General features: G+C 34.8%; 2 pseudogenes; both read left to right on the forward strand.

Annotated features, from left to right (window-relative positions):
* OR6R15P (olfactory receptor family 6 subfamily R member 15, pseudogene) lies at positions 1,214-2,171 on the forward strand (annotated as a pseudogene).
* Positions 1,946-25,424, forward strand: LOC138923316 (olfactory receptor 14A16-like; annotated as a pseudogene).
* Positions 25,425-25,696: the final 272 nt, after the last annotated feature.

The raw sequence follows: 25,696 nt of genomic DNA on the forward strand, positions 1-25,696 counted from the left end.
CTCTTACATAGACTGAATTTCCTTTTTTTTTACTTTTTGATCCATTTTATTTTTTTGTTTTTTAGAAGATGAGTACCGTCATACTTTCTTTTTAATTCATTCTGTTATTTATGCTAGGTGAACTTGATCCATTCACTTTTTTTTATACAATTGACATATTGGCTTCCCAGGTGTGCTTCATTATTTTTTAATGTTTTTTGTTCTTTCCTATTTTTACTTTAGTTTTTAGAAATTTGCTTATTGAATTTCCCATATTATCTTTCATTTGAGGATCTTCTTTGATTTTTTGTCTTACTAAAATTATACATTATTGTTAATTTGTTTCCTATAATTGAAAAAGTGTTTAATTATTATCAAATCTGAATTCAGCTTTTTCTCTGTACCCTCATTTTACCAAATTATTTTAATTATATAAAGTGAGACCAATCCTGACACCCACTTGTATAGAGAGAAGTATATTTTTAAACATTTCAGGCTGATTAATAATGCAACCACAAATATTTAAGGAGGAGTTATAAAAATATTATCAAAAAGTGATTAGTTTGTTCCAAAAGTTGTTCTTAAAAACAATCTTTTTAAAGTTTAACACCTCTCCTTATTCTGTTTCTCTTAGCTGTTTCCTCATTTGCCGTTTACAAAGTATTCCTTCACAGAGTGTCTATTGACAATAAAAGTTAAAGAAGAAATTAGGAAGGCTTTGCTTCTGTACAGTTGACCGCTTTAATTATCTGTGTAAACTATGTAATATTTCAAACAGGTAATGCAAAAATCAGTTACAAAATTAAATTTTTAATTTAAGTTTTAAATTACTATTTTAATAAATTTATTAGAAAGATTTATTTATTGCTTACATAGATCAAAAGCATTTTTTACAAATAATATTAATGATAAGTATATGTAGACAGGGTATATGTAAATTGTAGGTACCATCTTTTTGTCAATTTAGGTTATGGCATAGGGATATAGGGGTTTAAAAAGCCTGTATTATGGAAGATAAGTTTTATACATCCTAATTGTTTGGAACACTGATTTTCATATATGGAAATTATAAGAAAAATTAAATCCAACCATATTTTTCAATCATGTTGCTCACTTTGTTAGGAAAAAAAATAATGCCCAATTTAATATATCTTGGAATAGTGTGCTTTAATCAGTAACACATTGCTTCTTTTCCTTCATGGACAAAATTAAGAGCAGAGATTCCACAGCCAGCATGGAGAAGGAGAACTGGACCATGGTGACGGAGAACCTTCTGACAGGGAGGCAGCCACCAGAGCCCTTTGGGGCCTCCTTGTCTTGATTTCGTATTGTCCTATGTGATGACTGTCCTTGAAAGTGCCCTCATCTTTACCAGGATTCTTGTGGATTATAGGCTTCACTCACCCATATATTTCTTCCTTAGCCAGCTGTCCTGTCTTTCATTGAAATGTTAACCACGACCTGTGCTATTCCCAAGATGCTGACAGGCTTCCTCTCAGAGAGGAAGAGCATCTCATTTGGTGAATGCTTCGTGCAGTCATTTTTCTACTTCCTCTTTCGATGCACTGAGTTTGTCCTTTTTTCTGTGAGGTTCTGTGACTGCTATGTGGCCATTTGCAGCCTCCTGTAGTACCGGGTGATTATGACCAGCTTGTTTAGTGTCTATCTTGTCATCCTCTCCTGGATGGATGACTTTTTTTTCATCCTCCCATCTACTGTCCTTAAGGCAGGACTGCCATACTGTGGCCCCAGTGTGATTGATTATTTTTTCTGTAACAGTACCCACTTGCTCCTCTAGGCCTGTGCTGAAATCCCTGTCATCGAGCTGTTGGACTTCCTCAGCTCCTTTGTCCTACTCATCAGCTTCTTTACCTCACAGTGGTCTCCTTTGTTTACATCATCTCTACCATTGTGAAGATACCCTCAGGCCAAGGTCAACATAAAGCCTTTGGCACCTGTGCCTCTTAATTCCCTGTGGTCTCCATGGGCTATGGGATCTCCATCCTCGTCTATGTCTGGCCCTCACAGAAGAGCAGCCTGCATCTTAACAAGATCCTTTTATCCTCTCCAGTGTCATCACATCACTCCTGAATTCCTTCATCTTCAGTCTACAGAATGAATCCATGAAAGACGGATTGAAGGTCATCTTGGCTAAGGGCCAGAACTTCCTCAGGGGAATGAAATCCAAGTGATAGTGTATTTGAATGATCCCAAACCTGGGCATTCCTAGCCTTACAGAGAGTAAGTTCAGAAATTGGTACTGTAAGTGGAGGAAGGCTATTCTATGTCTTCTTATTTACAATGATAATAACATAGTTAAACTGGATTCATATACGTCTTATCTTTTAAGATGATTGAATACATAGGAAAAACAGAAATTTGGCAGTGGGAATAGTGACACTTGTAGTACTCTGTGTAGTAGTTTATCATTATCGTGGCAGCAGTGCTTTTGCTTAAGGATAAAGTAATAGTAGTGTAGTACTGAAGGCCTATATGTGTGTTTATTACTTGATCAAGTTTATATTTTCCAAATTGAGAAAAAAACTGTTCAGCTCTGTGGTCTAGTAGGATAGACACACACAAACACCAATACAATGCATTGTAAACAATCAAGGACTAAATTCTGAGGTTTTAAACTTCAAAAGTTACCTAGAAATGATGAACATTTAGAATGCTGGTTTTTGCTTTTAACTTTAGTTATATTTGTGTATCACTCTTCCACAGATTTGCCTTTTATCATTTGCATTTTTCTTTTATGTTAGTTAAAGCATTTTCTTCTATGAGAAGTCTTTATTATTTTCCGGTTAAAAAGATTTTCCTCCCCAATGAACTTGACGTATATTTTCAGTAAAAAACTTACTACTTCTCAGATGTAAAAGATAACTAAAATTAAATAGACCTCATGAATCTCTGTGCCGTTGTTCCTTTTAAATTTTATTTTACTTTAATATTAGTAATTTATTTATCTCTTCCAAGAAAAATATTATCCATGTCTTCAAAAACATCGCTTTTCTTATAAAAGACTTAAATCAGTACTAGATAAGAATCTAAAAGGAAAACAACTGCGGCCAGAAATGTTTTTGCCGTCTTTTGCTGCTTTTTCTTTGCATGAGACCTTTTTCAGAATCCTGGCCAACTAACCTTTTCCCACTTGTAGACAACACAGCCAAATTCAGCTCCTGAATTTTGTATTTATGTCCATCAATGAAGAGAGCTTGGCTCATTTCAAATTTGAAATGTCTCAGGGAAACAATTTGATTATCTGGCTTTAGCCGTATGACCTTTGCAGGACAAGTTTCATGTCATGACAAGTATCTGTGTGTTTTTGAGAGGAATTACATTCCAGGAGGAGAATGGTTTTACTCACAATGAATAAAATAGATGGACACTAAAGAATACCTCTTAGTTGTATATGTATACCATTGACGAGTGATGCTAGGTCTGCGTCCGGGATCTGTACCTGCGAACCCCGGGGCCACCGAAGTGGAGTGTGTGAACTTAACCACTATGCCACTGGCCAGCCACAGTGTTTCTTTTGTTCTAAGGAAGCTTCCTTCCATGCCTTACAGTCAGCAAGCAACACAGGAGTACTGTGCGAGTTGCAGTAGTGATCAACTGAATCTAGAACCAACATGCATGCAATAAACTGGTGTATTTTATGGTAGTCAAAATTAACAAGATCTTTAGTAGAATTATTTTAAAATAGAATCAGATAAATTACTTTTTAACAAATAGCCATGTTAAAGAGAGATTTTTTTCAGAGAGGCCTTACAAATACCCTCCCCTTTATATCCTGTGTTCAGTGATTATCTAACTACAAGTGAAAACTCTCTGAGATCATAAAATTTATCTGTTTTCTAGAGACCCCTATTGTTACTGTTCTAGGCTAATATAGGAGACCCAAAATATATTGGTTTCACTTATTGAAGTGTAGACTCCTTTAAAAACCCTCTGGGAAACATACTGACTTTGATTGAAGTTTCCACTTAATCAGGTAATTATCTGATTAATTTATTTCTACCTTTGTTGACACAGTTTTTGCTCCCATACCAAAAATAGATTTGGAATAGTTTTTGATGATATGTGGATATAGGTATTTGCAACATTTGGCAAACAAATCTATTATTGGAAATCATAGGCAAGGATATAAATGGCCAAGGAATTGCAGTTACTGGAAGATGGTGTGGAGCAAAGTCAATTTCCCTGAGGATAAACTATGAGAAACTGTCAACACAAATAACCACAGCACAGGCTACCCAGACATGTGTTTTTTTTTTTTTAAGGTTTTATTTTTTTCCTTTTCCTCCCGAAAGCCCCCCAGTACACAGTTGTATATTCTTCGTTGTGGCTCCTTCTAGTTGTGGCATATGGGATGCTGCCTCAGCGTGGTTTGATGAGCAGTGCTATGTCCACGCCCAGGATTCGAAACACTGGGTCGCCTGCAGCGGAGCACGAGAACCCAACCACTCGGCCACGGGGCCAGCCCCCCCAGATATTTTGATGAGATCCCGATAGGGAAAGAAGTTTCTTCATTTTGGCTTATCACACTCTCACATGCACAAATGATCACTACATATTCAGAAGTTGAAACAAGAGACTGAGTCATTAAACAATTAGTTTGACCATTTGAGATTAGCTGACTGGATAAATAAGATAAATAAATTATAGGATTGTTAAATTCTTCTTTTGTAGGTTACAAAGAGGGCAGACTTGTGGGTCTAGTTGTAAGTTTGCACTCTTTATTATTGTCCTGTTCCCCCATCCGCCAGCCCCTGGTAACCACCATTCTATTGTCAGTTTCTACTAGTTCAGATTTTTTAGTTTGTAAAAAGTGTATAAGTGAGATCATAAAATATTTGTTTTTTTCTGTCTAACTTATCTCACTTAGAATAATGCTCTCAAGGTCCATCCGTATTGTCTTAGATGGGCAGGATTTCATTCCTTCTCATGTCTGAATAATATTTCATTGTGTGTGACATCTTATCTTCTTAATCTGTTCATCCATTGATGAACACTTAGGTTGTTTCTAGATCTTATAGCTTGGCTATTGTGAATAATGCTTCAATAAACAGGGCAGTGCAGAGGATTTTCTTTTATATCTTATTTTTATTTCCTTTGGATATATACCCAGAAGTAAGATTACTGGATCATATGGTAGCTCTATTTTTTAATTTTTTGAGGAACCTCTGTACTGTTTTCCATAGGGGATAAACCAATTTGAATTCTCATCAACATTTTGGAGAGACTCCCTTTTCTCCACATCCTCTCCAACACTTATGTCTTGTCTTCTTGATGATGGCCAGTCTAATAGATATGAGGTAACATCTCATTGTGGTTTTGATTTGTATTTCCCTGATGATTAGTGATGCTGATCTTTTGACATATCTGTTGGCCATTTGGATGGCCCAAGTACAAATTTAATATATTGCTGAATACTTGGAGGTAATATGAATTTTTTTTCTCGTTCAAAATTTCAGCCTAAATTAGAAGTAGTATTCTGAGTCTCAGGAATTAATGATGTTTACTCAGAATATTTTATTTATTTATCATTTTCTAAGTTTACTGTAAATTTCCTTCAGCTTTATCTGAAAGTGTCATTGCTATGCTAGTTTCCTCTACCTTCTACAGTGATGTCACTTCTCTTGACTGTGAATATCACAAAATTTAAATAAAATCTTACCTAAATTCATCATCATGACCCTAATTTAGGCTGCCTCTAGTAGGCATATGAACCCCTTTAACAACACATTTTAAGTATCTCCTTTTAAATTTTTACGTGGAATTTCAAAGTATAGGAAATAATGTTTTACCTTTGCTTGCACATACTGGCTTTATATTATTTAATAATTTATTATTTCTATAAATGATACAGTTGAACATTGTTATTCACCAAAGGATATCAGTAATGAAAAATAAAGAAAAAGGAATTTTATATATTATACTATCAACTCATATTTAAGTTTCAAGAATAGAAATATATGATGGTCAACTATTACATTTATCACCTTTAACCAAATATATTTACTTTCATCAACCTATTCTTTGATTATTCAGTATTGAAAAGCTTAGAATATTGAGTCTGGAACCCCTAAATTCACCCAAATTTCTAATGAGTGATGAAGAATATGATGGAAATGGAATAAAATATATACATTATTCTATATTTTCTATGTATTTAACTTTATGAGTGAGATTTGTGCTTTCATATAGTTTCACATTGCTCTTTAGCCTTCTTTTGCTTTAAGTTGAAGAGCTCCCTAAAGAATGTATTGTAAATCAAGTGTACTGGTGACAGACTGCCTTCACTCATCTTTGTCAAGAGAGACTTTATCTTTCTTACGTTTCTGTAATAATTCTGGCAAATGTAGTATTTAGTTTGGCAGGATTTTTCTTTTCTTCAGTACTTTAAAAATACCATCCAACTCTCTCCTCTGCCTCCAAGGATTATGCTAAGAAATCTGCTGATAGCCTTATGGGGGTTCCTTTATTTGTGATGTGTTACCTTTTTTGGCCATTTTCAAAGTTTTCTCTTTGTTGTTGACATCAGACAATGTGATTATAGTGTGTCTTGGTTTCTTCTTCTTTTTTTGATCTTTTTTGGTGGGCTTTGATCTTTATAAAACTGGATATCCATTTCCTTTCAAAGATTTGCAAACTTTTCAGTCATTTTTTTCTTTTTTAAAGAGTTCTCCCTCTTTTTATCTCCCTTCTCTTTATGGGATTACCACAACGCCAATGTTAATTCTCTTGATGGCATCACATACATCCTATAAACTTTCTTCACTTTTTCATTTTTTAAAAATGTTTTTCTTCTGAATTTATAACTTCACATGACTTGTCCTTGAGTTCACAGACACCTTCTTCTGCTTAATTGAATCTTAAGCGTTTGAACTGTCTATTGCATTTTTTTATTTCATTCATTGTATTCTTCAACTCCGGAAATTCTATATGGTTCTTATTGGTGATTTGTAACTCTTTATTGATCTCATTTTGTTTATCTATCATTTTCCTGATTTCTTTGATTTGATTATCTGTGTTCTCTTGTTCCTCACTGAGTTTCCTTAAAAATTGTATTTAAGGGGGCCAGCCCTGTGGCCTAGTGGTTAAGTTCAGTGCACTCCACTTTGCCTGCTTGGGTTCAGCCCCTGGGTGTGGACCTGCACAACTCATCCATGGCCATGCTGTGTAGGCATCCCACATGCAGAATAGAGGAGGACTGGCACAGATCTTAGCTCAGGGTGAAACTTCCTCAACAACAACAATAGTAAAGTGTATTTGGACTTTTTGATAGATAATTTGTTTGTCTCCATTTCTTTGGGATCAGTTATTGTAAAATTATTGTGTTTCTTAGGAGGTTTCATGTTTCCTAAATTTTTTGTGTTCCTCGTTGACTTGTGTTTGTGTCTGCTCATTTGAAGAAGAGTAATCACTTCTTCCAGATTTTACAGAATGCCTGCTATGGGAAATGTCCTCACCTGAGGGTGAGCAGAAGGGCACTGGTTGGTTGAGTTGTGGTGATTCTGCCTTTGGGGCCACAGTACCATAGACTCTATGCAGCTCACTCAGCCGAGGTCAACATAGGCAAGTGAGGGGACCTCATTAGCCCAAGCTTCAGGTGTCTAAGAAAGTGGTTAGTGCTGCTGAGGTCCTTGGCTGCAAAGGCTGCCGGGGTCCTCCTTATCTTTTTCTGCATAAAGGGAAGTCATTAACGTGGAAATCTCTTTTGGTGATGAGCTATACCAAATTAAGGGATTGAGTAACCCAAATGAAAGGCTTCTTATGCTTTTATCCTCAGGTTTTATGCTCTGTTTGTTTGCTGTAGCTGCTTCATTGTACTCCAGAGCTTTCCCAGAGATATTTTTGTTGGTAGGTAGTTGTTCTATTGTTATTTTTGGTCAATAGGTCAGTGCGGGCACTTATTAGCCTGGCGTCTTGCTGATGTCACCAATCATCAGATACTTTTTAAAAATACATATTGTTAGAAAATTCCAAGAATGTCTTAGCTTTCTTAGTAACTTTCCTATTTATCTCAGTTTATTCACATATTCTTTTAATTTTCATCTTCTTCCTAACTCCCTTAGGTGACACTTTTTCAAGCGTTGTCAACTTTCTTAACTTGAAATATGTGGATTTAATTTTATATATTTCTTTTTTTTAAAAAAATGCATGTCTAAAAGTCATAAATCTATAAGGTTAATTAATTACTGAAGTTTCACTTAGCATATTCTCTAAAATTCCTGATATTTTGTGAAGAGCTTGTCATATAAGAAATAGTTTTCTACTACTTATAAGCACATAAAAAATACAGTTTGCAATAAAAATATTGGTAAAAATGTACTTTAGTTTTATGTAATTACATGCCTTTTTTGTGTATTTGTATGTAGATAAAACTTTTTAGGCATATGTAAGAGAATGGACATCATGTTAGTTAAACAATATTTAAAGAGTCAATTGGTAAGAATTTGAAAAGCTGTGGTATATAGATAGACAGATATTTATATCTGAATGTTTTCTCCCTAACTCTATCTAATTTTTTTGTTGTGAGGAAGATTCGCCCTGAGCTAACATCCATTGCCAATTCATCTTCCTCTTTTTGCTTCAGGAATATTCGCTCTGAGCTAACATCCATTGCCAATCTCCCTCTTTTTGCTTGAGGAAGATTTTCCCTGAGCTAACATCTGTGCCAATCTTCCTCCATTTTATATGTGGGTCACCTGCCACAGTATGGCAGACAAGTGGTGTAGGTCTGCACCCAGGATCTGAACCCATGAACCTGGGCAGCTGAAGCAGAGCATGCTGAGCTTAACCACTAGCCCATGGGGCCATTCCCGTATCTACTTTTAGAATACATCAGAGACAAAGCATACATTTAAATACTTCTAAAAAATTGAGATCATCTCTAGAGAATAGATGTAATGAGAAGATTCCTATCAGAATGGGGATATAGTAGCACGTAGAAGAAGGGAAATCCGACTGTACTAAGAGAAAGAGCGTGTACTGAGGGAAGAGACTGTGAGTCATCCAAAACATAGACTTTTATAGTCAAAGAATCTATCAATATCGATGGCAAATCAACACATCTTGTGTCACATAAAGAGATTTTAACACTCCTCAGGTATCACTAAAATAACTGAAATCATATAACTTAGTAGAAATTAATTACATAATTTAAAGATTAATTGATTTAAAAATCAAGTTGAATGCTCACAATATAAAAACACTGGTGGCAAAATAACTTGTCATAGATAATGGTAAGTTAAACAGAGGATATTAATAATACTAACAAAGATGATGATACTGAAGATGGTAGTGATGATACAAATTTTTGTGTATGTAAAACAACAAAGCTTAGTACTTAAAACAAATTAAATAAAAGGAGGTTTTGTGGCACTAAATGGCTGGGTAAAGTGTGCTAAAGTTATTGCCCTCTTTATAGAATGAAGGAAGAAATACTGGATAGACTTTTTTAGAAAAAATTTAAAAAAGATGTATGTTAAAACTGTTGTTTATCTTTGAAAGAAAAGCTCTTGTGTTTTCAAAACTGCAAGGGAAAAAGGTGAAAATTGTGTCTCATCAACTCAATAGAATGTCAAGAAAAAATGAGTAATTAAAATCCATGCTAAAAAAATAAAATTTAGATTTTAAAATTAATGTTAATTTTTAAATAAATATTAATAAGTAAACTTACATAAATATGTTAGAAAAAAAGATTGAATCTATAACATAAAGTATACACATATAAAGAAAAATTATACAGAAAAATCTTGACAACGAAGTAAGATAACATTGGAAATTTATAAAAGTTGTGTGTGATATATTTTATTAGAAATTGATAATTGACCCCAAATGGCATCTTTCTCTCTCTCTCTCACTCTTTTTCTGTATATAGATATGTTTACCACTTTTACAAATTTTATCAACTAGAAAAAAAGATAATGTATGCAGCATGTTTTCTTAACAAAGAACATGTCAAAGTAATTACTAGTAACACTTTAGATAACAATCTTGTTTTGGGATATTTAAGATCCCATCTGGTGAATTTATTGGAATTACAAGAAAATTTACAAATATCTACACCTAAATTACTGTGACAACACCTATCAAAATTGTGAGATCCAAGTGAGCTAAAGTCAGAGATAAATGTGTCCTTAAAAAATACTAACAGTCCTCATCACAAAACAATTACTCTGAAGGACATAAATGTGATGATTAGCTTTATACTGGTAGTCCTTTCACAATGTATAAATATATTAAATCATTACCTTGTACAGTTTATATACAATTTTATTTGTCAATTGTACCTCAGTAAAGAAAAAAGTTTAAAAACAAAAAGTATACTGGTAAATAAGTGAGTTAAATGTGAAAATCCAGCCACATGATTCATTTTAATTGACTAGTGACTAAGTTTAAACATAACATTCTTATAGCCAAAAGTAATTTTAATAATACACTTTACTAATCAGCCCTACCTATATGGCATCATTGCAATTCAATAGAATAATTATTAATGAGATATTTTACATTTCCTTCATATTAAGTCTTCTAAATTCAATGTGGACTATTTTATACTTAAGCATATCTCAATTTGGAGAAGCCACTTTTCAAGCGCCCAATAGCCACTTGTAGATAGTGGCTACCATATTGGACAGCACTGCTCCCAAAGATAAAGAACAGCTGAATAAACCTAAAGTATCTGATTATGTATGCTTTATGAGCTAAATATAAAAGAAAATATACAGCTATGACTGTGTATTCTGATCATATCTATATATTTTGTGTATATATATATAAAGAAATCAAAGAATGAATTAATAAAAAGAATGAAACTGAGAACCACTAATAGTAAGAATTCACAATAATGAAAGCTCTTAATTTAAAATATATTATAATTTTAAAACCCTATAGCATACTGGAACAGAAAGAGAGACAGCAAGAGAGAAGTTGCAAACAAACACCCTGAAGAACTGAAAACACAGCAACTATGGGTGGACGAGTTGAGCCTAGAGCTGCTGGATGAACACGTACATACCATCATCCCAGGATATCCCCATTCCCACCCCCTACTCTTGTCTATGTCATGTTCTGAGGAACCATCCCAACCCTTTTTGCATAAACAGGGCTCCAGCAGGGACCCAGTGCTCTGGCCATCACCTGCACTGTGAAATACTGGTTGGGTTCTTGCTGCAACCCAGGGTTTCAAAGCTGCTGTCTCTGTCCTGGGGCAGGTGATTAGCCTAATCTCCTGAGAAGTCAGGAATTATCTCTGAAAATCAAATTTATAAAAAAGAATTTTAGATACTTGTACCAAGATTTCTCAAAAACATTCTATTCTTACCTGATGATTACACCAAATGATTCACTGATATGGATAATAATTTCAAAGCAATGGAAGTGGACATGAATGGATACAAATGGTGGATTCAAAACGTCCTTCACAAATTCAATGCTGTTCCAAAAATATTTTTCACAGGAAATTTTGTTGTAGGGTAAACAGCACCTATAGGTTTCACAAAGAAAGGGCGTTGCTTATTTTAATTCATCAGTGTTATTATTTGAGAAAATAAAACAAAAGCCTCCAAAGGAAAACAAGAACTGTTTATTCAGATTGTCACAGTCGATGGGAAGGAGTCAGCCAGTGACACTTGGGTTTTGACAGAGACTCAAAGGTAGGCAGGGGACTGGACCTCTGTATAGTGGGAAAATGGAAGTCTCCAGGTGTGCCCTTATTGGAGGCTGTTGGAATGAGAGAGCTGTAGGCAGCCCAGGGGTACATATTTGACTTTTTCTGATTGCTCCTAATTTGGAAGCAGGAACAAAACTTTGGAAGCTGCCAGTTATTAAAATAATCCTTGATATTTGTGACCGATTATTACTGGGAGTTACTGTTTGGCTTCCTGGATTGTTACTAGAGATAGTGGTCTAATTTACTACAAATCTGACTTACAAAAAAAGGCTGGCTTCTTGGCCTGGTTACTCTAGATTGTGGGTCAGAGCTCTATTTTTACATATGACCTGGCTATTAACTGTAATTAAGTCTCTCATATTATTTTACATTTGTATTTCAAGCAATGAAGTAGCTCAAAAATATAAAAAAAAGTAAAATATTTAAATTGATGTTTTATATATTTAAAATAATTATTTTAATTACTTTACTAAAATTATATATGAAAATAAAAGAAACATTTATTTATGAAAACAAAAATAAGTAAATTATATGTCAAAAGTAGATCCAAATTCATAGAATACTACAAAAATGATCTGATAATAAATTTGAAAATGTAAAATACACTTTGAAAAAATCCATATTCAACTCAATAAGAAATAAAAATATGAATAATCTATAGCAATCAAAGACATCAATTGATAATCAAAGCTATTCCACACCTCCAGTCAAGTCAGCAGTACCTGTCTTTTGGCAGAGTTTTATCAAATGCTTTTTCTCAAGATACAGATACTCACTTTGTACAAATTTTTCACACAACTGAAAATCAGAAAAGTTTTCCAAACATTTAGCATGCAACCTTACACCAAAATGAGGCAATATCTCAAAAAAGAGAACATGTCAAATATGCACACATTACCTGCCTACAGCTTCCCCATGCCCTTCTGCAGCCTACTCTGTGTCCTGGAGTCTAGACTTCCTGGTCTACACCAACAAGCTCACCTCCCTTGATTGGGTTGGATCTGACCAATGCAGAGTCTGCAGTAGAGCAGATTAGGGGATTATGCTGTCAGGATTGCACACTTCCAGCTCTCTTTTTGTACAGGTCCCTTGGGTTTTTTCCAAACTCTGGCTGAAGCTCACAGCTTGGCTAGGCATCTCTTTTGTCCGTCTCACTCTTTTTTTAAAATTTTACTCCTTCTTTTAATGATTTCAGGCCAAAGAAAGCATATAATGGTGCCATGTAAATACCTAAAATTATGAGTTCAGATATTCACAAGTATCTGCTTGTAAATATCTATGCTCACATTCCAAGACCACTTTGCACTCACATCCAAGGGAGAAAAACATATTTAAACTACAAATTACACACAGGACACCTATATCAACTGGTCAATGTTCAAACAAGGCCAAGACTGTTAAAGTGTTAAACATGTAATTTAGCACCTCACAAAAGTTATAAAAGTATGCATGGCAATCACACAGTCAGCCATCTTAATGAAGTACAAAGTCAACCATACCATATGACGCTGAAAATATTTAAAATTATTAAGATAAGATTTTCAGTGTGATAGTATCATAAAACAATACACAAAATTCAAGAGACTGTAAGTGAACTTTACAGTGATCTTAACTGTCAAGCATATTGAACAAAATTTCAGGAAAGTATATAATATATGAAAAAAAAGTTGAAGAATACAAAGACAGAATGATAACCAATGATGTGTCTAATCAGAGATTTAGTCTCAAGATATTTTCCCACATAGAACTTATTATAACAAAAGGAAATAGAGTAACTTCACTATGGAGACCTTGACAGGCATCACATTAACCAAGTAATTAAAATTAACATCAGTAGCAGTAGAAGAAATTGACATGGTGGGTTTCCGTTTTTCTTGCTGTTTCATTATTTTTTCCATCTTCTTGAGATACAATAGACATAAAGCATATGTAATTGGCGTCGCTTGTCTTTCTGATAGTAGCCATTCTAACAGGTGTGAGGTGACATCTCATTGGGGTTTTGATTTACATTTCCCTGATGATTAGTGATGTTGAGCAATTTTTTCATGTACTTATCGGCTATTTGTATATGTTCTCTGGAAAAAATGTTTATTCAGTCTTTTGCCTACTTTCATACCAGATTTTTTTTTGGCTATTGAGTTGTTTGAGTTTCTCATATATTTTAGATATCAATCCCTTATCAGATAAATAGTTTGCAAGTACTGTCTCTCATTCTGTCGGGTGCCTTTTCCAATTTATTGATTGTTTCCTTTGCTTTGCAGAAGTTGTTTAATTTGATGTAGTCTCATTTGTTTATTTTTGCTTTTTCTGCAAAAAAATCTTTGCCAAAGACTAAACTCAAGAAACGTTTTTCATCTGTTTTCTTCTAAGAGTTTTACTATATCCGATCTTATGTTTATATTTTTAATCCATTTTGAATTAATTTTTCTGTGAGTGGTGTAAGATTGGGTCCAATTTCATTTTTCTGCATGTGGTTATACAGTTTTCTCATTACCATTCATTTCCTCATTTCATCTTTTTTTCCCCCTTGATGAATATTAGTTGTCTACATGAATAGGTTTATTTTGTTGCCGTCAGTCTGTGCCGGTGGACTGTGTTTCTATTTTTATGCCAGTATCATACTGTTTTGATTACTATAGCTTTGTAATAAAGTTTAAAATAAGGAAATGGGATGTCTCTAGCTTTATTCTTCTTTCTCAGGATTGCTGTTTCTATTCGGTTTCTTTTGTGGTACCATGCTAACTTGAGGATGTTTTTTCTTTTTCTCTGAAAAGTGTTATTCAAATTTTGATAGGGATTGAATTGAGTCCATAGAAGGTTTTGTGTAGTATAAACATTTTAACAATTTTAAATCTTCCAATCTATGAACACATTTTCTTTCCACTTATTTGTGTCTTCATTTTATTTCAACACTCTCATAATTTTCAGTTTACAGGTTTTTCCTATCCTTGGATAAATTGGTTCCTGAATATGATATTTTCGGGGGAAATGGATTGTTTTCTTTATTTATTTTTCAGATAATTTATTGTTAGTGTATAGAAATGCAACAAATTTTTGTATGTTTATTTTGTATCCTGCAACTTTATTGAATTTTTTTATTAGATCTAATAGTTTTTGGTGGAGTCTTTGGGGTTTTCTATACATGAGATTATATCATCTGCAAACAGAGACGATTTTCTTCTTCCTTTCCAATTCCGATGCATTGTATTTGTTCTTCTTCTGAATTGCTCTGGCTAGGTCTTCTAGTATTAGATTGAATAGGAGCGGTAAGAGTGCACACCCTTGTCTTGTTCCTTATCTTAGCAAAAATCTTTCAATCTTTCACGAGTGAGTTTTATGTTTGTTGTAAGATTGTCGTATATGGCCTTTGATTATGTTGAAGTTCATTCCTTCTATACTCAATTTGTTGATAGATTTTACATGAAAGCATATTGACTTTTATCAAATGCTTTTCCTACATCTATTGAGATGGACATTTGATTTTTGTCCTTTATTTTATTAATGTGGTATATCACATTTATTGATTTGTGTATGTTGAATCATCCTCAGATCACAGAGGTAAATCTTACTTGATCATGGTTTTTGATACTTTTAATGTACTTTCAATTCAGTTTCCTAGTATTTGTTGAGAATTTTTGCCTCTATATTCATCAGGGATATGGCCCTGTAGTTTTATTATCTTGTAGTGCCCTTGTCTTGCTTTGGTATTAGGGTAATGCTGGCCTCATAAAATGAGTTTGGAAATAGTCCCTCCTCTTCTATCTTTCGGAAGAGTTTGTGAAGGATTGATGTTATTTCTTCTTCAGATATTTGGAAGAATTCACCAGTGAAACATATGGTCTTGGGCTTTTATCTTCTTGGGAGGTATTTGATTACTAAAACAATTTCTTCACTCTTTTTTGTTCTGTTCATATTTTCAGTTTGTTCATTTTAGTCTTGATAGGTGTATGCTTCTATGAATGTATCCATTTCTTCTGGGGTATCCAATGCTGGTGTATAATTTTTCATAGTAATGTCTTATGATCCTTTGTATTTCTGTGATATTAGTTGTAATGCATCATTTTGTACATCTGATTTTGTTTAACTCATTGATCTCTCTTTTTTCTTAGCATAGCTAAGAGTTTGTCAATTTTGTTTATCTTATCAAAATATGCTCTTAGTTTTATTGTTCTTTTATTTTGTTTTTCTGTATTATATTTATTTCTGCTCTGATCTTTATTATTTCCTTTCTTCTGCTAAGTTTGGGCTGATTTTGTTCATTTTTGTTGTTCTCGTTCCTTGAAGTGTGAGGTTAAGTTGTTTACTGGTGATTTTTCTTCTTCTTTAATATAGGCACTTATCATTATAAACATTCCTCTTAGAACTTCTTTGGCTGCATCTCATAAATTTTGGTATGCTGTTTCCACTTTTGTTTCAAGATCTTTTTAAATTTTCAATTTGATTTTCTTGTTTGAACCATTAGTTGTTCAGGAGTGTGCTGTTTACTGTTCACATTTTTGTGAATTTTCTAGTTTCCTCCTTTTGTTGACTTCTAGTTTTATGCTACTGTGGTTGGAAAAGATACTTGGTATGATTTAAACCTTCTTATATTTGCATCTTCTGTGACTTAATATTTGATATGTCTTGGAGAATGTTCCCTGTATTCTTGAGAATAAGGCGCATTTTATTATTGTTGAATGGAATGTTCTGCAAATGTTTCTTATATCAATTTTGTCTAAGGTTTCATTAAAGTCCAATGTTTCCTTGTTGATTTTCTCGCTGAATAATTTATCCATTGTTGAAAGTTGGGTATTGAAGTAGCTACTATTATTATATCGTTGTCTATTTCTACCTTCAGATCTGTTAGTGTTTGCTTCATATTCTTAGGTGTTCCAAAGTTTGTTGCATATATATTTACAATTGTTATATCTCTTGATGAGTTGGCTTCTTTACCATTGTATAATGATCTTAGTCTCTTGTTACAGTTTTTGTCTTAAAGTCGATTTTGTCTGATATATATATAGCTACCCTGCTCTCTTTATGGTTGCATGGAACATATTCTGTCCTCCCATGACTGTGATCCTTTGTGTGAACTCAAAGCTGAAGTGAGTCTCTTGTAGGCAGAATAGAGTTGGTTCTTTTCTTTTAAATCTGTTCAGGTGCTCTATGCCTTTTGATTGGAAAATTTAATTCATTTACATTTAAGGTAATTAGAGATAAATGAGGACTTACTAATGCCATCTTATTAATTTTGTCTGGCTGTTATGTGGTTCCCTTTTTCTTTTATTTTTTCGTCTTTCATTGTGGATAGATAATTTTCCTTAGTGGTATTCTTTGATTTCCTTCTCTTTATCTTTTTGTATCTACTACAGGTTTCTGCTTTGTAGTTACTTTGAGGCTTACACAAAACATCTTATAGACAGAACAGTCTATTTTAGACTTAGAAAAATTTTGATTGGATCACACACAAAATCCGTACCCTTTTATGCCCCATAAATTATGTTTGCATACTTCTTTTTATATTGTGTATCCATTAACAAATTATGATAGCTATAATTATTCTTAATACATTTTTTCTTTAAGCCTTAAGCCAGAGTTAATTGATTAAAACAACGCCATATTACAGTGTTAGCATAATCTGAATTTGATTATATACTTAAATTTATTAGCAACTTTTATATTTTTATTGTTTTTGAGGAAGATTAACCCTGAGCTAACTACTGCCGGTCCTCCTCTTTTTTGCTGAGGAAGCCTGGCCCTGAGCTAACATCCGTGCCCATCTTCCTCTACTTTATATGTGGGACACCTACCACAGCATGGCTTGCCAAGCAGTGCCATGTCCACACCCAGGATCTGAACTGGCAAACCCCAGGCCGCTGAGAAGCAGAAAGTGCAAACTTAACCGCTGCACCACCGGGCCGGCCCAAACATCTTTTATGTTTTTATGTTTTACTGTTACTAATTAGTTTTCTGGGTTGGCAGATTGATGGTGCCCATAAGCAGCAGTACTGTTGGAGTCCTTGAGCAGCTTGGTGCTAGAGTGGGTCAAAACTTGGAATGATGGAACTCAGCCTGGCATTATGGCCCACCAAGACCCTGGGTCAGCAGGTGCCTTTTTGGAGCCTAGGTTTATGATGTTGATTAGGAGCCTGAAGCCACAGTAGTCAGTCAGGGCCATGGAGATCAGCTAGTGCTGTGATATGTCAGGAGCCTGGGTTTGCTGAAGCCTGCTGGGATCCTCCTGGAGCTATGGGAGAGACAGTGCTGGGATTCTGGGGCCACTGGAGAAAGCTGTGGCTGTGGGAGCTGGCAGATGCTGCAACAGATTGGAAGCCTGGGTTCATGGGAGTCTTCAAGGGGACTTGAAGCAAGAAGCAGCCTGGAGCTACAGGAGCCACTTTTGGCCATCTTTTGGAGCCACTTTTGAGACATCTGGGGCTGCTGGAGGTGGCCAGCACCTGAGTCGGCCAGGAACCTGAGTTCACATGGGATCTCTGAGAGTCTAGAGCCAATGAAGCCATCTGCAGCCATAGGAGTTGCCTGTAGCTCTTGGACTCGATAGGTACTGGCTTGTTCTGGAGTCTGGGTTCAAGGAATGCCACAAGGAACTTGGTGCCACAGACGTTGTTTGGAGCCACTGGACATGGTGGGTGCCATGAAGTTGCACCCAGTTTCATACAGGCCTGCAAAGAGTCACCTATGGCTGCAGGTGTTGGCCAGGTTCTGGGGGTGGTTGGCTCTTGGGTCCACAGAGAAATTGGGCACTCACTTCATCCTCCTTCTCCTATGGGGAGGGTACCTCTGTCTGTGCTGGGCTACTTTGGCTTGCAGGAAGGGTAATGGGGGTCATGGGAACCTATCTTTCCTCCCCTCCTCAATACATCTTTCGTTATTTACTGTGCTTTACCCAAGTGCTGTTATTCCTTATCTGGAATTTTGGCTCTTGTGAAGGCATTTTCATGTGCAGATAGTTCAAATTTATGTGTTTTTTTTGTGGGGGGAATAAGTGGTAGAAATTCCCGTGGAGCTATTTTGCTGACATTGCTCAAGAAGTGCCACGTGTGCCTCTTTACTCCAAACACTTTCCTAGTGTTTTAGTTAAAAGCTTATAACCTGGTTCTAATCATGAGAAAACCTCAGACAAATCTAAATGAATGGACAGTCTACACAATTAACTGGTCTTCACTCTTGAAAACGTCAATCTCAGAAGAATAGAAATGTTGAGAAACTGTTAAAGATTAATGGAGATAAAAGGTCATGATGGTTAAACATACTGTGAAATCATTTTGGATCTTATAATAAAATAGCTGTAGACATAGAGACCATTATAGATGTAGTATAGACATACCCACCAAAGATAAAATACTATAGACACAAAAGGCATTGTTAAGACATTTGACAACAATTGCATAGGGTACAGAGATTATAGAATGTAATACAGAGTATGTAATATGAGATTTTGTTTATGCAGATCTAGTCTGTATTTGAAATTTTGTTTAATTTTGTTAGTTTTTTATCAAGCTGATTAATTGTATCTTAGAACCATCTGAATACTATTTCATTCCTGTTTATTCCATTTGCTTTAATTCATTTCCAGGATATGCTGGCATAGTTGTGTTTTATTACTGGGTTTTCAAGAAGGGACATGCTATAACTTACTTTGCGTTCGCTCTCTCCTCAGATTCCAAATCTTCAAAACAAGATGCATGTTTAGCATTTTCTTTCCAGTCAAAGATAGTTGCAAAGAATTTTTTCCATCATTTGTGGATTCAGGATTCAGAGTTCAAAATTAATATTCTTGCATTCTGTCTGATGTCCAGTGCCTGAAAATAACTGTCTTCTATATTTTATTTATTTCCTGATTTGTATTGGAAGAGTAGTCTAGCATTATGGTACTATTTGCATTGACATGACTAGATGTGCAATTTTCTGTTTTGATATTAAAATGTTTTGTTCACAATAGAAAAAAAGGCATGCAACTAAAATTAAGCAAACCATATTTTGGTTAAAATGACAGATTTAAAACAGACATTTTTATATGCTTCCTCCCCCAAATGATTAAATGATAGTGAAATTATGAAAAATGTTCACTTTCACAGAAACTACAACAGAGGAGAAGAAGGAACTGTAAATGGGAAAAACCAGTTGTTAGGTATAATGGGAGAGTTTGTTCAAAGGAGAGTTAAAACTATAAGTTTACTCTCCACTTGAAGAGTCTGGAAACTACGGCAATTCACGGCAAAAGTAGTAGATTGTAGAGTCTGAAGAATTTGAAGGAGAGATTAGCCCTGGAAACATCAGGCACTGGAAAGAGGGATGTAAGGATGAAAGATATACATAAATGGGTGTCTTTATTTATTACAGACGTTACTCATTTTTAAGCCCTTAATTTACCCTCTAGAATTCAGGTAACCTGTCTTACACTAAGATGAAAGAATAGTGGGTATGTTTTACTTCTGGAGAAACTGATTGAAAAATTGATATTTGTAACGTTTTGAAATCTCTGTATTCCTTCTCAATGAAGCTCAGCTATAGATAAAATCAGCCTATGCACTTGACACTGCGAATAAAATTCCTTGCTCTTAATAATGAAATTAGAGAATAGGATCATCAGGTGGGTGTGCTAAGTCTCTAATTTGAAAGATGGAGAACAAAATCACAGTAATATTAACAGAGGGAAAAGAATTAAAAAGCAGAAACATTGCAGAAAGGAAAGGAAAAACTGAAACACACAGTAAAAATTCTGATTGAAAAGGCAAAAGGATAATTCATCCAAAGACAACTGTATAAAAAGTTATTAATATTTGAAAGTATAATACCAGAGAAAAAAACATTGTCATAAAAAAGATGGAAGAATAGTTGTCAGTTGTGACAACTTTCATCAAAAGTTAAAATAAGTAACAGATTTAAGGTCAGAGGGAAATGATTAGAAAATAATACCAATTCAGAAATTCCAAGAAATAAATTTTCTGAGAGAACAAAGAGGAAGAAAAGTGAAGGATAGTGTCAAATAAAAAATTGTAAGATAACTCATCAGAATGAAGGAAATGAGTTTAAAAAGTGAAAGGATCTATTATTTTCTCAGAACAATAAGTTATAAATGAAAACATTACACCATGGTACATTTTTGTGAAATCTTTGAGCTCGAGAAACAAAGAGACCACCTTCAGATCATTCAGACAGAAAATAAATAATAATATGAACATAAAATTATGGCAAATTTTAGTCAGTAAGGAGGAGGGAAGAAAGAGAAACATCCTCAAATCTTAAGGAAATCAAATTTCTGATTCAGATTCTTTACCAGATCAAAGTGGCAATCCTGTTGAATGCAGAATACTTGCATATCTGGAAAATGTATTGCTTTATTGTTTGTGTTTGGCTCTCCAACGTGCAATGAAATGTTGCTGGTTATACTACTATAAATTTAAAATTTTTGTCTCTGAAATATTACAGCTCAAATACAATATCTTTATCTAAAAAATAATTTAACCCAGGAACACATGATAAAGGTTAGCATAAACAAAAACCGATTAAGGTGCTAAATTAAAGAAGGAAATTTAGGCTTTAGAATACAAATGTAAACCAAATACCTCTCTCAGTTATACTACCTGCTTTGTCAAAATCGTCACGAACCCCCATCAGGAATAGTGACATGGCAACCTGTCCTTCACAGTCAGCTCTCTCTACAGAGTGGCCATGTTCCGATACAAGTTAATCATGCCACTTCTCTACTCTAAACCATCTGTGCTTTTCCTGTCACTCACACTAAAAGTCAATCACTTCTCACGAACTGCAGTGTCCTCTGATTCTGCAGTCACTGTCTTGTTCACCCATTTTATAGTCTCTTGTTTACTGACTCCTCTGCCCTAGACTCTGAAGCCTGCCCATCACATCCCCACTGAGTGCTCTTTATACGCCCTCTGCGAGTCAGACTCTCCCTGGGACTGCTCTCTCTGCTCCTCACACACCCAAGTCTCTCTCCAATGTCCCTGTCTCTTGGTGAAAGAAAATGGCGTTCCAGCTTACCTTTGGGGTTGACTCACTGCATTGCTTTTAATGAAGTGGTACCAGTGAATGGGTCTAGCCCACAGTAGGTACTCAATAAATGATGAATGAAACATTTTAATGCTAGAATTAATTATAATCCTGTCCATAGATGTATAAACACTAAAAAATAAACATATGATGTACTCAGATTTATTATAGGCTGATTCCAATTAAGCAAGTCAATGAAGACAAATGTAACACTACTTTCCCTCTAGAATAAAGCAGATTGATACATTATAGTTCTTGGACAACATGCAAGCCCACGAGGGACTATCAGCAGAGGTAAAATAGACAAGCTATTCAGGTCCCCCGTTTCTCCCTAGCAAGACATCAGTGAAGTCAGAGTTTTGAGATTCAATTGAATTTTCAGAGGAATCAACACCTGTAATCATCTCCCATTGAAATGAGAATTTATAATATCCTTCTGTCCTCGTGATGAGCAGTATTTTCACTAGAAGCAAACTTCAGAAGACTGCTGGAACTTCTGTGTACCAGAATTGGTGGTATATTCTTAAATAATCTTCCGAAGAAAATTCATTTTAGCTTTAAAAGATTTTAGATTTAAAATTTTGTTTTGGATTTAAGAAAAAACAGTAGTTAAAATACTCATTTAAAAAATATGAAAACTATCAAATCTAAAGAGATCTTTTTATTCTCTGTTTCACAGATTGTTCAGTTTAACAATGCCAGCTTTCTGGGGTGAGTCTCAATGGGAAAACATATAATTTGTTCTTTACTTTAGAATTAAAGAATCATGACCTACCGTGTATGATTTTCAGTAATTTAATTATAACATTTTGAGAGTATATATGATGATTATCAGATTTTATAACGGTTAACAATGTATTTTATCACTTTGTGCATTAAGCTGAAAGTGTGTTAAATGTTAAATAAAATCACAATAATCAATGGGAAGTAGATAGTAAGTAATGAAGGATGAAACTCAAGATGAAATTAAAAGTAACAATGGTAAGTGTTTAAAACAAAGGCATGCAATACTTTTCAGCCTCTAAAATATTAGTGGCATAAATATTAGACAGATAGAATCTTTAACAACTCTATCTTTGAGGCAATACTTCCTGCTCATTTTATCTCTCTCACGCTAGAAGTGACAGATATGATAATGTCTATTTTGGGCCTTAAACTTTTTTTTTTTGGTGAGGAACATTGGCCCTGAGCTAACATCCATTGCCAATCTTCCTCTACTTTGTGTACAGGATGCCACCGCAGCATGGCTTGATGAGCAGTGTGTAGGTCCATACCCAGGATTAAACCTGTGAAACTTGGGCCACCGAAGCAGAACATGTGAATTTAATCACTACGCTACCAGGCCAGCCCCAAATTTTGGATTTTTTTATCATTCACCAAAGGGCTGTGATACAATAAGAGAAGAATTCACAGTATTTTTACAGAGATAGCAGCAGAGATATATTAAAATTAATTTTGTCATTATAAATGTATATTTTAAATAACCAAAAGAGTTTTACATTTTAGCTGCGATGCATTCCAAACTTTTTTGTTGTTATTTTCATTAAAATATCTGGACTTGTTTCTCTAATATATTAAAATTATTTTATATTACTACTTTTACAAATCCAACACTAATGTTCACTCAGGATTTTTCCATTATCCATCACCATGGAGAGAGATTGAGCATAAAATTTAGGGGCATGAGAATAAAGACAGGGTATGGGGGGAAATATTCTATAGTACAGTCTTAATATTAATATTTTGCTAAATTTACATGAATGTTGCTGAGTAAAATCTGTACAAACAGAAGACACTAACATGTCACTGCAAAAGGAATGGACACCCACATGCTTTCATCAGACTAAGACTATCTGAACATGTGAAATTTTAAAGACTGCATACGACGTAACTCCAAATATATGTGGTCCCTTATACCTGCCACAGAATTGCATTAATTTTCTGCAAGGGAGAGGAGATGTGGCAGGGGATTGGGTTGGGATGGATTTAAAGCTGTTCTAGTTGCAAGGTCATGAATTGTAGGCATGGAATTATGGAAATTATGAAAGAGAAAAAAGAGCTTGTGGGAAAAACAATTTTAAACTTACTAGTTGTGGGGGAAGAAGTCACATGAAAGGGGGAATAATGAAGAAAAGTGAATAAATTGGTGAATAGGAAGCCAACAATCTTAGCTCATATGAAGTAGGATTTCTGATGCCTGCAGTCACCAGGCTATGTGTCAAATGAGAAAAAAGTGCAGTTAGCTGAATCTCTTATTAAAATTTTAAATATGAGAACATCTTTAAGCTGAGTCTTTGGCAGAGAATAAGTAGGTTAAAGATTTTATGGAATACATTGAGGACGGTCTGTAAGAGTTCATTTTTTCTAAGGGTTGTTCAACTCCTTGGAAGGTGAGCTGAAAGTGAGGTTGTGTCAGTCATGGGATAGGATGTACGGACAGGAAGACTGGAAAACAACTTAGCAGTCGTTGGTTTGTCAATTTGGGTTTATTGAGAAACATGGGGAGGATACTCTGTTGTTCGAGTTTTGTTAAGGTAAGTTGAAATTTTCAGTCTTTTGTCATCTTTCACAGGACGCATTTAAACAAAATAATAATGACATGTATTTTAACTAAAAATAAAGTGGTTCAATAAAGCAATATTACTCACATAATGCTTGGCAATTAATACGCTGGCTAGGAATTAGATGGAAGTAATGTTTACGGTAAATATGCCGTGTGATTGCCGTATGGAGATACACAGTATATGCTCAATATTTAAAGTCTTGATATTGTTGTTTTAATCCTCTATCCTTTTTTTTATACAGCTTATGCCTCCAGTAATGACAAATCTCACGTTTGTGACAGAATATATCCTCACAGGATTTTCGACCAATAAAAATATGTACATTTTGCATTCAGTGCTCTTCTCCTTGATTTAATTCTATGCCCTCATGGGAAATGTCTTCATCATCATGATCACAACTTTGGACCAGCATCTCCACACCTCCGTGTACTTCTTCTTGAAGAATTTATCCTTCTTGGATCTCTGCCTAATATCAATCACAATTTCTACATCCACTGCCAACTCTTTGATTCACATTAACTACATCTCATTCCTTAGCTGTGTTGCCCAGGTCTTTCTCATGCTTTTTCAACAACCACAGAGCTGCACTCCTCACAGTGCTGTGCTTTGACCACTATGGTGCCACCTTCCATCCCCTGCACTATGAAGTCATCATGAACAGGGATGCATGTGTTCAGTCAACCACCGTGTCTTGGCCGGGTGGGGATATGAGTGCTGTGATGCACACAGCAGGTACCTTCTCCTTATCCTATCGTGGGTCTAATATATTCCATAAGTGCTTTTGTGATATCTTGCAGTTATTGGCTATTTCTTGCTCAGAAAATTGAATAAGAGAAATTTTTCCTAACCTCATTTGAGTGGTGTTGAGTATCTGCTGTTTTATTTTCATCATCGCTTCCTACGTCTGCATCTTCTCCACTGTCAGGAAGATCCCATCAACAGAAGCGTCAAAAGGCTTCTCCACCTGCCTTCCTCATCTGATGCTGGTTGTATTAATTATCTCCAGTGGATTCTTTGCTTATCTGAAACCTACTTCAGTGACTTTTATTTCAGACCCTATGATTTCTATGTTCTACACTGTGGTGACCTGAACATTTAATCTCATCTGGTATAGTCTAAGAAATAATGCCGTGAAAATGTCTCTGGGGATATTATTAAAGGAAATTTTTACCAAAAAGTAAAAACTATCTCTTCGTTTGTTGCAATAATAGATGCCATCTACAATTATACACACATTATTTCTTGATATTTTTACTTCAAATCTTTTTAAGACAATTTTTAGAGCATTTTTAGGTTTACAACAAAATTGAGAGGAAAGTATAGAGATTTTCCACATAACCTGTACCCCTACACTTGCATAGCCTCCCCCATTAGCCATATAGCCCACCAGAATCATTCATGTTTTACCAAGAAAGATTTATATTAATATCTCATAATTACCCAAAGTCTGTACTTT

Source organism: Equus caballus, chromosome 3, assembly GCF_041296265.1.
Source record: "Equus caballus isolate H_3958 breed thoroughbred chromosome 3, TB-T2T, whole genome shotgun sequence".
Classification (NCBI taxonomy): Eukaryota; Metazoa; Chordata; class Mammalia; order Perissodactyla; family Equidae; genus Equus; species Equus caballus.